We start from the raw sequence: 15,505 nt of genomic DNA, 5'->3' as shown, positions 1-15,505 counted from the left end.
ATATGCTGATATCAAGTGTAGTGTCACGTCAAGTAATTAACTGCCTCGATTCCAGAAAGTACAATTCAAGGAGTCAAGGAAATAGTCACAAAATGATACACTTGAGGCAGGATTTGAAAGTATTTATGCACAGGGTTAAACCTTGAAGCAGCAAATGCATGCATTTCTAAATACAAAGGTGCACAAACAATTGATACTCCAAATCAAGTGCCAGGAATGGAAAATAGTCTTTTTTTGGATAACAGATTAGGAAGGTGCACGGTCCTGGAAGTACTGCAATACCAGGTCAATGCGTGGAGTGGACAGAGCAAGCTCTTCTTCCATCTCCCTGTTCTAAAAATCCATTTAATATATGGCCCCCAGATAGGGGGCGTATCAGATATTAAACTGATAAGAACAGATACTACACTTGTCTTAGCCAAAAGGCCGAGAAGCGATAACCCGAATGGGTCCCAGCAAAGCGCGCAAACCGGAATTCGGCCACCAACACTGGTGGAGAAGAGATCAGCACCACGGACACATCTAACACACACACATCACTTCTTTGACGTTGCAGTCTGAAAGATACCAGGCTGTACGGCAGGTATGAATAGGACTTGAAGTGCTGGACAGGGACCGGAGGACGAGTAGCCATCCAACTGATTTTGTGATAGGTCGTCGGCGGGCGGGCAGGGTGCCTCAGCTGGGTAGGAGGCCAAATTTGCATGTGCTCCGCCCCGTCTGTTGACGTCGCGTCAACAGACACACACCCACTAGGCAGACGACCAACAGGCAAGCAGCAGCAGCCAGCTGTCTCCTCGCTCTTTGCTGCCGCATGCCTGTGTCCCTGACGAACTGCTGCTGAGTAAATCAATCAGCTAGCTGCTGCAGAGGAGAAGGAGGAATCTTGCACAATCAGGTGCAATGACCGGCTTTCCTGTTTTGAGCCCATTCAGCAGCAGTAGTAGTAGACAGTCAGATGGACAGGCATTCATGTGGCAGGACCCTTTGTGTGACATCACAATCTGCCCTCTATGACATCACAAGCTGCTCACTCGGAATCCGGCGGAACCTGACAGCCCAGACAGTCACTTGGAACAGACAGGCAGACAGGACAGTCATGTGTAGGTGAGCTGGGTGGGGCCAATGTTTTCTTTTATTGGCAGTTACCACCCAAATGATGGTCCGAAGAAGGTAAGTGATACTTTTTCTAAATCCCCCTCTCAATGATCATCAATTGTTGGGCTTGGAAAAAATGGAAGAGGAAAAAAATTCCCAAAACAAAAGAGAATAAAGAGGAAAAAAAAATTCCAAAACAAAAGAGAGAGAAAAGAGAGCGCAAAAAGAAAAGAAAAAAAATATATAAGAGATCAAGAAAAAAAAAAAAAAACAAGCCATTTCAAATCGAGAGGGAGGGGGTCCAAAAATTCCATTGCTTTGATCCAGTTGATGTTTCCGTGGTAAGATCGTAGGTAAGTCACATAGCGTTTGCATATTTATTGGGAGGTCGCAGCGATTGATAAGTCCTTTAATTTAGGCAGGCTTCCGGTCTTTTGGCTAGGCCGCATATGCTGATATCAAGTGTAGTGTCACGTCAAGTAATTAACTGCCTCGATTCCAGAAAGTACAATTCAAGGAGTCAAGAAATAGTCACAAAATGATACACTGAGGCAGGATTTGAAAGTATTTATGCACAAGGGTTAAACCTTGAAGCAGCAAATGCATGCATTTCTAAATACAAAGGTGCACAAACAATTGATACTCCAAATTCAAGTGCCAGGAATGGAAATAGTCTTTTTTTGGATAACAGATTAGGAAGGTGCACCGGTCCTGGAAGTACTGCAATACCAGGTCAATGCGTGGAGTGGACAGAGCAAGCTCTTCTTCCATCTCCCTGTTCTAAAATCCATTTAATATATGGCCCCCAGATAGGGGGCGTATCAGATATTAAACTGATAAGAACAGATACTACACTTGATCTTAGCCAAAAGGCCGAGAAGCGATAACCCGAAATGGGGTCCCAGCAAAGCGCGCAAACCGGAATTCGGCCACCAACACTGGTGGAGAAGAGATCAGCACCACGGACACATCTAACACACACACATCACTTCTTTGACGTTGCAGTCTGAAAGATACCAGGCTGTACGGCAGGTTATGAATAGGACTTGAAGTGCTGGACAGGACCGGAGGACGAGTAGCCATCCAACTGATTTTGTGATTAGGTCGTCGGCGGGCGGGCAGGGTGCCTCAGCTGGGTAGGAGGCCAAATTTGCATGTGCTCCGCCCCGTCTGTTGACGTCGCGTCAACAGACACACACCCACTAGGCAGACGACCAACAGGCAAGCAGCAGCAGCCAGCTGTCTCCTCGCTCTTTGCTGCCGCATGCCTGTGTCCCTGACGAACTGCTGCTGAGTAAATCAATCAGCTAGCTGCTGCAGAGGAGAAGGAGGAATCTTGCACAATCAGGTGCAATGACGGCTTTCCTGTTTTGAGCCCATTCAGCAGCAGTAGTAGTAGACAGTCAGATGGACAGGCATTCATGTGGCAGGACCCTTTGTGTGACATCACAATCTGCCCTCTATGACATCACAAGCTGCTCACTCGGAATCCGGCGGAACCTGACAGCCAGACAGTCACTTGGAACAGACAGGCAGACAGGACAGTCATGTGTAGGTGAGCTGGGTGGGCCAATGTTTTCTTTTATTGGCAGTTACCACCCAAATGATGGTCCGAAGAAGGTAAGTGATACTTTTTCTAAATCCCCCTCTCAATGATCATCAATTGTTGGGCTTGGAAAAAAATGGAAGAGGAAAAAAAAATTCCCAAAACAAAAGAGAATAAAGAGGAAAAAAAATTCCCAAAACAAAAGAGAGAGAAAGAGAGCGCAAAAAAGAAAAGAAAAAAAATATATAAGAGATCAAGAAAAAAAAAAAAAAACAAGCCATTTCAAATCGAGAGGGAGGGGGTCCAAAAATTCCATTGCTTTGATCCAGTTGATGTTTCCGTGGTAAGATCGTAGGTAAGTCACATAGCGTTTGCATATTTATTGGGAGGTCGCAGCGATTGATAAGTCCTTTAATTTAGGCAGGCTCGGTCTTTTGGCTAGGCCGCATATGCTGATATCAAGTGTAGTGTCACGTCAAGTAATTAACTGCCTCGATTCCAGAAAGTACAATTCAAGGAGTCAAGAAATAGTCACAAAATGATACACTGAGGCAGGATTTGAAAGTATTTATGCACAAGGGTTAAACCTTGAAGCAGCAAATGCATGCATTTCTAAATACAAAGGTGCACAACAATTGATACTCCAAATCAAGTGCCAGGAATGGAAATAGTCTTTTTTTGGATAACAGATTAGGAAGGTGCACCGGTCCTGGAAGTACTGCAATACCAGGTCAATGCGTGGAGTGGACAGAGCAAGCTCTTCTTCCATCTCCCTGTTCTAAAAATCCATTTAATATATGGCCCCCAGATAGGGGGCGTATCAGATATTAAACTGATAAGAACAGATACTACACTTGATCTTAGCCAAAAGGCCGAGAAGCGATAACCCGAATGGGGTCCCAGCAAAGCGCGCAAACCGGAATTCGGCCACCAACACTGGTGGAGAAGAGATCAGCACCACGGACACATCTAACACACACACATCACTTCTTTGACGTTGCAGTCTGAAAGATACCAGGCTGTACGGCAGGTATGAATAGGACTTGAAGTGCTGGACAGGGACCGGAGGACGAGTAGCCATCCAACTGATTTTGTGATTAGGTCGTCGGCGGGCGGGCAGGGTGCCTCAGCTGGGTAGGAGGCCAAATTTGCATGTGCTCCGCCCCGTCTGTTGACGTCGCGTCAACAGACACACACCCACTAGGCAGACGACCAACAGGCAAGCAGCAGCAGCCAGCTGTCTCCTCGCTCTTTGCTGCCGCATGCCTGTGTCCCTGACGAACTGCTGCTGAGTAAATCAATCAGCTAGCTGCTGCAGAGGAGAAGGAGGAATCTTGCACAATCAGGTGCAATGACGGCTTTCCTGTTTTGAGCCCATTCAGCAGCAGTAGTAGTAGACAGTCAGATGGACAGGCATTCATGTGGCAGGACCCTTTGTGTGACATCACAATCTGCCCTCTATGACATCACAAGCTGCTCACTCGGAATCCGGCGGAACCTGACAGCCAGACAGTCACTTGGAACAGACAGGCAGACAGGACAGTCATGTGTAGGTGAGCTGGGTGGGCCAATGTTTTCTTTTATTGGCAGTTACCACCCAAATGATGGTCCGAAGAAGGTAAGTGATACTTTTTCTAAATCCCCCTCTCAATGATCATCAATTGTTGGGCTTGGAAAAAATGGAAGAGGAAAAAAATTCCCAAAACAAAAGAGAATAAAGAGGAAAAAAAATTCCCAAAACAAAAGAGAGAGAAAAGAGAGCGCAAAAAGAAAAGAAAAAAAATATATAAGAGATCAAGAAAAAAAAAAAAAAACAAGCCATTTCAAATCGAGAGGGAGGGGGTCCAAAAATTCCATTGCTTTGATCCAGTTGATGTTTCCGTGGTAAGATCGTAGGTAAGTCACATAGCGTTTGCATATTTATTGGGAGGTCGCAGCGATTGATAAGTCCTTTAATTTAGGCAGGCTTCCGGTCTTTTGGCTAGGCCGCATATGCTGATATCAAGTGTAGTGTCACGTCAAGTAATTAACTGCCTCGATTCCAGAAAGTACAATTCAAGGAGTCAAGAAATAGTCACAAAATGATACACTGAGGCAGGATTTGAAAGTATTTATGCACAAGGGTTAAACCTTGAAGCAGCAAATGCATGCATTTCTAAATACAAAGGTGCACAAACAATTGATACTCCAAATCAAGTGCCAGGAATGGAAATAGTCTTTTTTTGGATAACAGATTAGGAAGGTGCACCGGTCCTGGAAGTACTGCAATACCAGGTCAATGCGTGGAGTGGACAGAGCAAGCTCTTCTTCCATCTCCCTGTTCTAAAAATCCATTTAATATATGGCCCCCAGATAGGGGGCGTATCAGATATTAAACTGATAAGAACAGATACTACACTTGATCTTAGCCAAAAGGCCGAGAAGCGATAACCCGAATGGGGTCCCAGCAAAGCGCGCAAACCGGAATTCGGCCACCAACACTGGTGGAGAAGAGATCAGCACCACGGACACATCTAACACACACACATCACTTCTTTGACGTTGCAGTCTGAAAGATACCAGGCTGTACGGCAGGTATGAATAGGACTTGAAGTGCTGGACAGGGACCGGAGGACGAGTAGCCATCCAACTGATTTTGTGATTAGGTCGTCGGCGGGCGGGCAGGGTGCCTCAGCTGGGTAGGAGGCCAAATTTGCATGTGCTCCGCCCCGTCTGTTGACGTCGCGTCAACAGACACACACCCACTAGGCAGACGACCAACAGGCAAGCAGCAGCAGCCAGCTGTCTCCTCGCTCTTTGCTGCCGCATGCCTGTGTCCCTGACGAACTGCTGCTGAGTAAATCAATCAGCTAGCTGCTGCAGAGGAGAAGGAGGAATCTTGCACAATCAGGTGCAATGACGGCTTTCCTGTTTTGAGCCCATTCAGCAGCAGTAGTAGTAGACAGTCAGATGGACAGGCATTCATGTGGCAGGACCCTTTGTGTGACATCACAATCTGCCCTCTATGACATCACAAGCTGCTCACTCGGAATCCGGCGGAACCTGACAGCCAGACAGTCACTTGGAACAGACAGGCAGACAGGACAGTCATGTGTAGGTGAGCTGGGTGGGCCAATGTTTTCTTTTATTGGCAGTTACCACCCAAATGATGGTCCGAAGAAGGTAAGTGATACTTTTTCTAAATCCCCCTCTCAATGATCATCAATTGTTGGGCTTGGAAAAAAATGGAAGAGGAAAAAAAATTCCCAAAACAAAAGAGAATAAAGAGGAAAAAAAATTCCCAAAACAAAAGAGAGAGAAAAGAGAGCGCAAAAAGAAAAGAAAAAAAATATATAAGAGATCAAGAAAAAAAAAAAAAAACAAGCCATTTCAAATCGAGAGGGAGGGGGTCCAAAAATTCCATTGCTTTGATCCAGTTGATGTTTCCGTGGTAAGATCGTAGGTAAGTCACATAGCGTTTGCATATTTATTGGGAGGTCGCAGCGATTGATAAGTCCTTTAATTTAGGCAGGCTTCCGGTCTTTTGGCTAGGCCGCATATGCTGATATCAAGTGTAGTGTCACGTCAAGTAATTAACTGCCTCGATTCCAGAAAGTACAATTCAAGGAGTCAAGAAATAGTCACAAAATGATACACTGAGGCAGGATTTGAAAGTATTTATGCACAAGGGTTAAACCTTGAAGCAGCAAATGCATGCATTTCTAAATACAAAGGTGCACAAACAATTGATACTCCAAATCAAGTGCCAGGAATGGAAATAGTCTTTTTTTGGATAACAGATTAGGAAGGTGCACCGGTCCTGGAAGTACTGCAATACCAGGTCAATGCGTGGAGTGGACAGAGCAAGCTCTTCTTCCATCTCCCTGTTCTAAAAATCCATTTAATATATGGCCCCCAGATAGGGGGCGTATCAGATATTAAACTGATAAGAACAGATACTACACTTGATCTTAGCCAAAAGGCCGAGAAGCGATAACCCGAATGGGGTCCCAGCAAAGCGCGCAAACCGGAATTCGGCCACCAACACTGGTGGAGAAGAGATCAGCACCACGGACACATCTAACACACACACATCACTTCTTTGACGTTGCAGTCTGAAAGATACCAGGCTGTACGGCAGGTATGAATAGGACTTGAAGTGCTGGACAGGGACCGGAGGACGAGTAGCCATCCAACTGATTTTGTGATTAGGTCGTCGGCGGGCGGGCAGGGTGCCTCAGCTGGGTAGGAGGCCAAATTTGCATGTGCTCCGCCCCGTCTGTTGACGTCGCGTCAACAGACACACACCCACTAGGCAGACGACCAACAGGCAAGCAGCAGCAGCCAGCTGTCTCCTCGCTCTTTGCTGCCGCATGCCTGTGTCCCTGACGAACTGCTGCTGAGTAAATCAATCAGCTAGCTGCTGCAGAGGAGAAGGAGGAATCTTGCACAATCAGGTGCAATGACGGCTTTCCTGTTTTGAGCCCATTCAGCAGCAGTAGTAGTAGACAGTCAGATGGACAGGCATTCATGTGGCAGGACCCTTTGTGTGACATCACAATCTGCCCTCTATGACATCACAAGCTGCTCACTCGGAATCCGGCGGAACCTGACAGCCAGACAGTCACTTGGAACAGACAGGCAGACAGGACAGTCATGTGTAGGTGAGCTGGGTGGGCCAATGTTTTCTTTTATTGGCAGTTACCACCCAAATGATGGTCCGAAGAAGGTAAGTGATACTTTTTCTAAATCCCCCTCTCAATGATCATCAATTGTTGGGCTTGGAAAAAAATGGAAGAGGAAAAAAAATTCCCAAAACAAAAGAGAATAAAGAGGAAAAAAAATTCCCAAAACAAAAGAGAGAGAAAAGAGAGCGCAAAAAGAAAAGAAAAAAAATATATAAGAGATCAAGAAAAAAAAAAAAAAACAAGCCATTTCAAATCGAGAGGGAGGGGGTCCAAAAATTCCATTGCTTTGATCCAGTTGATGTTTCCGTGGTAAGATCGTAGGTAAGTCACATAGCGTTTGCATATTTATTGGGAGGTCGCAGCGATTGATAAGTCCTTTAATTTAGGCAGGCTTCCGGTCTTTTGGCTAGGCCGCATATGCTGATATCAAGTGTAGTGTCACGTCAAGTAATTAACTGCCTCGATTCCAGAAAGTACAATTCAAGGAGTCAAGAAATAGTCACAAAATGATACACTGAGGCAGGATTTGAAAGTATTTATGCACAAGGGTTAAACCTTGAAGCAGCAAATGCATGCATTTCTAAATACAAAGGTGCACAAACAATTGATACTCCAAATCAAGTGCCAGGAATGGAAATAGTCTTTTTTTGGATAACAGATTAGGAAGGTGCACCGGTCCTGGAAGTACTGCAATACCAGGTCAATGCGTGGAGTGGACAGAGCAAGCTCTTCTTCCATCTCCCTGTTCTAAAAATCCATTTAATATATGGCCCCCAGATAGGGGGCGTATCAGATATTAAACTGATAAGAACAGATACTACACTTGATCTTAGCCAAAAGGCCGAGAAGCGATAACCCGAATGGGGTCCCAGCAAAGCGCGCAAACCGGAATTCGGCCACCAACACTGGTGGAGAAGAGATCAGCACCACGGACACATCTAACACACACACATCACTTCTTTGACGTTGCAGTCTGAAAGATACCAGGCTGTACGGCAGGTATGAATAGGACTTGAAGTGCTGGACAGGGACCGGAGGACGAGTAGCCATCCAACTGATTTTGTGATTAGGTCGTCGGCGGGCGGGCAGGGTGCCTCAGCTGGGTAGGAGGCCAAATTTGCATGTGCTCCGCCCCGTCTGTTGACGTCGCGTCAACAGACACACACCCACTAGGCAGACGACCAACAGGCAAGCAGCAGCAGCCAGCTGTCTCCTCGCTCTTTGCTGCCGCATGCCTGTGTCCCTGACGAACTGCTGCTGAGTAAATCAATCAGCTAGCTGCTGCAGAGGAGAAGGAGGAATCTTGCACAATCAGGTGCAATGACGGCTTTCCTGTTTTGAGCCCATTCAGCAGCAGTAGTAGTAGACAGTCAGATGGACAGGCATTCATGTGGCAGGACCCTTTGTGTGACATCACAATCTGCCCTCTATGACATCACAAGCTGCTCACTCGGAATCCGGCGGAACCTGACAGCCAGACAGTCACTTGGAACAGACAGGCAGACAGGACAGTCATGTGTAGGTGAGCTGGGTGGGCCAATGTTTTCTTTTATTGGCAGTTACCACCCAAATGATGGTCCGAAGAAGGTAAGTGATACTTTTTCTAAATCCCCCTCTCAATGATCATCAATTGTTGGGCTTGGAAAAAAATGGAAGAGGAAAAAAAATTCCCAAAACAAAAGAGAATAAAGAGGAAAAAAAATTCCCAAAACAAAAGAGAGAGAAAAGAGAGCGCAAAAAGAAAAGAAAAAAAATATATAAGAGATCAAGAAAAAAAAAAAAAAACAAGCCATTTCAAATCGAGAGGGAGGGGGTCCAAAAATTCCATTGCTTTGATCCAGTTGATGTTTCCGTGGTAAGATCGTAGGTAAGTCACATAGCGTTTGCATATTTATTGGGAGGTCGCAGCGATTGATAAGTCCTTTAATTTAGGCAGGCTTCCGGTCTTTTGGCTAGGCCGCATATGCTGATATCAAGTGTAGTGTCACGTCAAGTAATTAACTGCCTCGATTCCAGAAAGTACAATTCAAGGAGTCAAGAAATAGTCACAAAATGATACACTGAGGCAGGATTTGAAAGTATTTATGCACAAGGGTTAAACCTTGAAGCAGCAAATGCATGCATTTCTAAATACAAAGGTGCACAAACAATTGATACTCCAAATCAAGTGCCAGGAATGGAAATAGTCTTTTTTTGGATAACAGATTAGGAAGGTGCACCGGTCCTGGAAGTACTGCAATACCAGGTCAATGCGTGGAGTGGACAGAGCAAGCTCTTCTTCCATCTCCCTGTTCTAAAAATCCATTTAATATATGGCCCCCAGATAGGGGGCGTATCAGATATTAAACTGATAAGAACAGATACTACACTTGATCTTAGCCAAAAGGCCGAGAAGCGATAACCCGAATGGGGTCCCAGCAAAGCGCGCAAACCGGAATTCGGCCACCAACACTGGTGGAGAAGAGATCAGCACCACGGACACATCTAACACACACACATCACTTCTTTGACGTTGCAGTCTGAAAGATACCAGGCTGTACGGCAGGTATGAATAGGACTTGAAGTGCTGGACAGGGACCGGAGGACGAGTAGCCATCCAACTGATTTTGTGATTAGGTCGTCGGCGGGCGGGCAGGGTGCCTCAGCTGGGTAGGAGGCCAAATTTGCATGTGCTCCGCCCCGTCTGTTGACGTCGCGTCAACAGACACACACCCACTAGGCAGACGACCAACAGGCAAGCAGCAGCAGCCAGCTGTCTCCTCGCTCTTTGCTGCCGCATGCCTGTGTCCCTGACGAACTGCTGCTGAGTAAATCAATCAGCTAGCTGCTGCAGAGGAGAAGGAGGAATCTTGCACAATCAGGTGCAATGACGGCTTTCCTGTTTTGAGCCCATTCAGCAGCAGTAGTAGTAGACAGTCAGATGGACAGGCATTCATGTGGCAGGACCCTTTGTGTGACATCACAATCTGCCCTCTATGACATCACAAGCTGCTCACTCGGAATCCGGCGGAACCTGACAGCCAGACAGTCACTTGGAACAGACAGGCAGACAGGACAGTCATGTGTAGGTGAGCTGGGTGGGCCAATGTTTTCTTTTATTGGCAGTTACCACCCAAATGATGGTCCGAAGAAGGTAAGTGATACTTTTTCTAAATCCCCCTCTCAATGATCATCAATTGTTGGGCTTGGAAAAAAATGGAAGAGGAAAAAAAATTCCCAAAACAAAAGAGAATAAAGAGGAAAAAAAATTCCCAAAACAAAAGAGAGAGAAAAGAGAGCGCAAAAAGAAAAGAAAAAAAATATATAAGAGATCAAGAAAAAAAAAAAAAAACAAGCCATTTCAAATCGAGAGGGAGGGGGTCCAAAAATTCCATTGCTTTGATCCAGTTGATGTTTCCGTGGTAAGATCGTAGGTAAGTCACATAGCGTTTGCATATTTATTGGGAGGTCGCAGCGATTGATAAGTCCTTTAATTTAGGCAGGCTTCCGGTCTTTTGGCTAGGCCGCATATGCTGATATCAAGTGTAGTGTCACGTCAAGTAATTAACTGCCTCGATTCCAGAAAGTACAATTCAAGGAGTCAAGAAATAGTCACAAAATGATACACTGAGGCAGGATTTGAAAGTATTTATGCACAAGGGTTAAACCTTGAAGCAGCAAATGCATGCATTTCTAAATACAAAGGTGCACAAACAATTGATACTCCAAATCAAGTGCCAGGAATGGAAATAGTCTTTTTTTGGATAACAGATTAGGAAGGTGCACCGGTCCTGGAAGTACTGCAATACCAGGTCAATGCGTGGAGTGGACAGAGCAAGCTCTTCTTCCATCTCCCTGTTCTAAAAATCCATTTAATATATGGCCCCCAGATAGGGGGCGTATCAGATATTAAACTGATAAGAACAGATACTACACTTGATCTTAGCCAAAAGGCCGAGAAGCGATAACCCGAATGGGGTCCCAGCAAAGCGCGCAAACCGGAATTCGGCCACCAACACTGGTGGAGAAGAGATCAGCACCACGGACACATCTAACACACACACATCACTTCTTTGACGTTGCAGTCTGAAAGATACCAGGCTGTACGGCAGGTATGAATAGGACTTGAAGTGCTGGACAGGGACCGGAGGACGAGTAGCCATCCAACTGATTTTGTGATTAGGTCGTCGGCGGGCGGGCAGGGTGCCTCAGCTGGGTAGGAGGCCAAATTTGCATGTGCTCCGCCCCGTCTGTTGACGTCGCGTCAACAGACACACACCCACTAGGCAGACGACCAACAGGCAAGCAGCAGCAGCCAGCTGTCTCCTCGCTCTTTGCTGCCGCATGCCTGTGTCCCTGACGAACTGCTGCTGAGTAAATCAATCAGCTAGCTGCTGCAGAGGAGAAGGAGGAATCTTGCACAATCAGGTGCAATGACGGCTTTCCTGTTTTGAGCCCATTCAGCAGCAGTAGTAGTAGACAGTCAGATGGACAGGCATTCATGTGGCAGGACCCTTTGTGTGACATCACAATCTGCCCTCTATGACATCACAAGCTGCTCACTCGGAATCCGGCGGAACCTGACAGCCAGACAGTCACTTGGAACAGACAGGCAGACAGGACAGTCATGTGTAGGTGAGCTGGGTGGGCCAATGTTTTCTTTTATTGGCAGTTACCACCCAAATGATGGTCCGAAGAAGGTAAGTGATACTTTTTCTAAATCCCCCTCTCAATGATCATCAATTGTTGGGCTTGGAAAAAAATGGAAGAGGAAAAAAAATTCCCAAAACAAAAGAGAATAAAGAGGAAAAAAAATTCCCAAAACAAAAGAGAGAGAAAAGAGAGCGCAAAAAGAAAAGAAAAAAAATATATAAGAGATCAAGAAAAAAAAAAAAAAACAAGCCATTTCAAATCGAGAGGGAGGGGGTCCAAAAATTCCATTGCTTTGATCCAGTTGATGTTTCCGTGGTAAGATCGTAGGTAAGTCACATAGCGTTTGCATATTTATTGGGAGGTCGCAGCGATTGATAAGTCCTTTAATTTAGGCAGGCTTCCGGTCTTTTGGCTAGGCCGCATATGCTGATATCAAGTGTAGTGTCACGTCAAGTAATTAACTGCCTCGATTCCAGAAAGTACAATTCAAGGAGTCAAGAAATAGTCACAAAATGATACACTGAGGCAGGATTTGAAAGTATTTATGCACAAGGGTTAAACCTTGAAGCAGCAAATGCATGCATTTCTAAATACAAAGGTGCACAAACAATTGATACTCCAAATCAAGTGCCAGGAATGGAAATAGTCTTTTTTTGGATAACAGATTAGGAAGGTGCACCGGTCCTGGAAGTACTGCAATACCAGGTCAATGCGTGGAGTGGACAGAGCAAGCTCTTCTTCCATCTCCCTGTTCTAAAAATCCATTTAATATATGGCCCCCAGATAGGGGGCGTATCAGATATTAAACTGATAAGAACAGATACTACACTTGATCTTAGCCAAAAGGCCGAGAAGCGATAACCCGAATGGGGTCCCAGCAAAGCGCGCAAACCGGAATTCGGCCACCAACACTGGTGGAGAAGAGATCAGCACCACGGACACATCTAACACACACACATCACTTCTTTGACGTTGCAGTCTGAAAGATACCAGGCTGTACGGCAGGTATGAATAGGACTTGAAGTGCTGGACAGGGACCGGAGGACGAGTAGCCATCCAACTGATTTTGTGATTAGGTCGTCGGCGGGCGGGCAGGGTGCCTCAGCTGGGTAGGAGGCCAAATTTGCATGTGCTCCGCCCCGTCTGTTGACGTCGCGTCAACAGACACACACCCACTAGGCAGACGACCAACAGGCAAGCAGCAGCAGCCAGCTGTCTCCTCGCTCTTTGCTGCCGCATGCCTGTGTCCCTGACGAACTGCTGCTGAGTAAATCAATCAGCTAGCTGCTGCAGAGGAGAAGGAGGAATCTTGCACAATCAGGTGCAATGACGGCTTTCCTGTTTTGAGCCCATTCAGCAGCAGTAGTAGTAGACAGTCAGATGGACAGGCATTCATGTGGCAGGACCCTTTGTGTGACATCACAATCTGCCCTCTATGACATCACAAGCTGCTCACTCGGAATCCGGCGGAACCTGACAGCCAGACAGTCACTTGGAACAGACAGGCAGACAGGACAGTCATGTGTAGGTGAGCTGGGTGGGCCAATGTTTTCTTTTATTGGCAGTTACCACCCAAATGATGGTCCGAAGAAGGTAAGTGATACTTTTTCTAAATCCCCCTCTCAATGATCATCAATTGTTGGGCTTGGAAAAAAATGGAAGAGGAAAAAAAATTCCCAAAACAAAAGAGAATAAAGAGGAAAAAAAATTCCCAAAACAAAAGAGAGAGAAAAGAGAGCGCAAAAAGAAAAGAAAAAAAATATATAAGAGATCAAGAAAAAAAAAAAAAAACAAGCCATTTCAAATCGAGAGGGAGGGGGTCCAAAAATTCCATTGCTTTGATCCAGTTGATGTTTCCGTGGTAAGATCGTAGGTAAGTCACATAGCGTTTGCATATTTATTGGGAGGTCGCAGCGATTGATAAGTCCTTTAATTTAGGCAGGCTTCCGGTCTTTTGGCTAGGCCGCATATGCTGATATCAAGTGTAGTGTCACGTCAAGTAATTAACTGCCTCGATTCCAGAAAGTACAATTCAAGGAGTCAAGAAATAGTCACAAAATGATACACTGAGGCAGGATTTGAAAGTATTTATGCACAAGGGTTAAACCTTGAAGCAGCAAATGCATGCATTTCTAAATACAAAGGTGCACAAACAATTGATACTCCAAATCAAGTGCCAGGAATGGAAATAGTCTTTTTTTGGATAACAGATTAGGAAGGTGCACCGGTCCTGGAAGTACTGCAATACCAGGTCAATGCGTGGAGTGGACAGAGCAAGCTCTTCTTCCATCTCCCTGTTCTAAAAATCCATTTAATATATGGCCCCCAGATAGGGGGCGTATCAGATATTAAACTGATAAGAACAGATACTACACTTGATCTTAGCCAAAAGGCCGAGAAGCGATAACCCGAATGGGGTCCCAGCAAAGCGCGCAAACCGGAATTCGGCCACCAACACTGGTGGAGAAGAGATCAGCACCACGGACACATCTAACACACACACATCACTTCTTTGACGTTGCAGTCTGAAAGATACCAGGCTGTACGGCAGGTATGAATAGGACTTGAAGTGCTGGACAGGGACCGGAGGACGAGTAGCCATCCAACTGATTTTGTGATTAGGTCGTCGGCGGGCGGGCAGGGTGCCTCAGCTGGGTAGGAGGCCAAATTTGCATGTGCTCCGCCCCGTCTGTTGACGTCGCGTCAACAGACACACACCCACTAGGCAGACGACCAACAGGCAAGCAGCAGCAGCCAGCTGTCTCCTCGCTCTTTGCTGCCGCATGCCTGTGTCCCTGACGAACTGCTGCTGAGTAAATCAATCAGCTAGCTGCTGCAGAGGAGAAGGAGGAATCTTGCACAATCAGGTGCAATGACGGCTTTCCTGTTTTGAGCCCATTCAGCAGCAGTAGTAGTAGACAGTCAGATGGACAGGCATTCATGTGGCAGGACCCTTTGTGTGACATCACAATCTGCCCTCTATGACATCACAAGCTGCTCACTCGGAATCCGGCGGAACCTGACAGCCAGACAGTCACTTGGAACAGACAGGCAGACAGGACAGTCATGTGTAGGTGAGCTGGGTGGGCCAATGTTTTCTTTTATTGGCAGTTACCACCCAAATGATGGTCCGAAGAAGGTAAGTGATACTTTTTCTAAATCCCCCTCTCAATGATCATCAATTGTTGGGCTTGGAAAAAAATGGAAGAGGAAAAAAAATTCCCAAAACAAAAGAGAATAAAGAGGAAAAAAAATTCCCAAAACAAAAGAGAGAGAAAAGAGAGCGCAAAAAGAAAAGAAAAAAAATATATAAGAGATCAAGAAAAAAAAAAAAAAACAAGCCATTTCAAATCGAGAGGGAGGGGGTCCAAAAATTCCATTGCTTTGATCCAGTTGATGTTTCCGTGGTAAGATCGTAGGTAAGTCACATAGCGTTTGCATATTTATTGGGAGGTCGCAGCGATTGATAAGTCCTTTAATTTAGGCAGGCTTCCGGTCTTTTGGCTAGGCCGCATATGCTGATATCAAGTGTAGTGTCACGTCAAGTAATTAACTGCCTCGA

The 15,505-nt window shown here is 45.8% G+C and overlaps 10 non-coding genes across 10 annotated transcripts; all 10 read right to left on the bottom strand.

The window, feature by feature from the left end:
- Window positions 1-249: 249 nt before the first annotated feature.
- Window positions 250-438, bottom strand: LOC146055314 (U2 spliceosomal RNA). The gene has a single exon (XR_014468605.1). It is a non-coding gene; the product is annotated as a U2 spliceosomal RNA (small nuclear RNA).
- Window positions 439-1,793: 1,355 nt separating this feature from the next.
- On the bottom strand, window positions 1,794-1,983 carry LOC146055313 (U2 spliceosomal RNA). Its single transcript, XR_014468604.1, has one exon. It is a non-coding gene; the product is annotated as a U2 spliceosomal RNA (small nuclear RNA).
- A 1,354-nt stretch (window positions 1,984-3,337) lies between these two features.
- LOC146055310 (U2 spliceosomal RNA) lies at window positions 3,338-3,528 on the bottom strand. Its single transcript, XR_014468602.1, has one exon. It is a non-coding gene; the product is annotated as a U2 spliceosomal RNA (small nuclear RNA).
- Window positions 3,529-4,881: 1,353 nt separating this feature from the next.
- LOC146055309 (U2 spliceosomal RNA) lies at window positions 4,882-5,072 on the bottom strand. The gene has a single exon (XR_014468601.1). It is a non-coding gene; the product is annotated as a U2 spliceosomal RNA (small nuclear RNA).
- Window positions 5,073-6,427: 1,355 nt separating this feature from the next.
- LOC146055308 (U2 spliceosomal RNA) lies at window positions 6,428-6,618 on the bottom strand. The gene has a single exon (XR_014468600.1). It is a non-coding gene; the product is annotated as a U2 spliceosomal RNA (small nuclear RNA).
- A 1,355-nt stretch (window positions 6,619-7,973) lies between these two features.
- On the bottom strand, window positions 7,974-8,164 carry LOC146055307 (U2 spliceosomal RNA). The gene has a single exon (XR_014468599.1). It is a non-coding gene; the product is annotated as a U2 spliceosomal RNA (small nuclear RNA).
- A 1,355-nt stretch (window positions 8,165-9,519) lies between these two features.
- On the bottom strand, window positions 9,520-9,710 carry LOC146055306 (U2 spliceosomal RNA). Its single transcript, XR_014468598.1, has one exon. It is a non-coding gene; the product is annotated as a U2 spliceosomal RNA (small nuclear RNA).
- A 1,355-nt stretch (window positions 9,711-11,065) lies between these two features.
- Window positions 11,066-11,256, bottom strand: LOC146055305 (U2 spliceosomal RNA). The gene has a single exon (XR_014468597.1). It is a non-coding gene; the product is annotated as a U2 spliceosomal RNA (small nuclear RNA).
- A 1,355-nt stretch (window positions 11,257-12,611) lies between these two features.
- LOC146055304 (U2 spliceosomal RNA) lies at window positions 12,612-12,802 on the bottom strand. The gene has a single exon (XR_014468596.1). It is a non-coding gene; the product is annotated as a U2 spliceosomal RNA (small nuclear RNA).
- A 1,355-nt stretch (window positions 12,803-14,157) lies between these two features.
- Window positions 14,158-14,348, bottom strand: LOC146055303 (U2 spliceosomal RNA). Its single transcript, XR_014468595.1, has one exon. It is a non-coding gene; the product is annotated as a U2 spliceosomal RNA (small nuclear RNA).
- Between the last annotated feature and the right edge of the window lie 1,157 nt (window positions 14,349-15,505).

Source organism: Crinia signifera, unplaced genomic scaffold (assembly GCF_055691185.1).
Source record: "Crinia signifera unplaced genomic scaffold, ASM5569118v1 HAP2_SCAFFOLD_432, whole genome shotgun sequence".
Classification (NCBI taxonomy): Eukaryota; Metazoa; Chordata; class Amphibia; order Anura; family Myobatrachidae; genus Crinia; species Crinia signifera.
The sequence above is the reverse complement of the archived record's forward strand: the minus strand, read 5'-3'. Positions and strand labels throughout refer to the sequence as shown.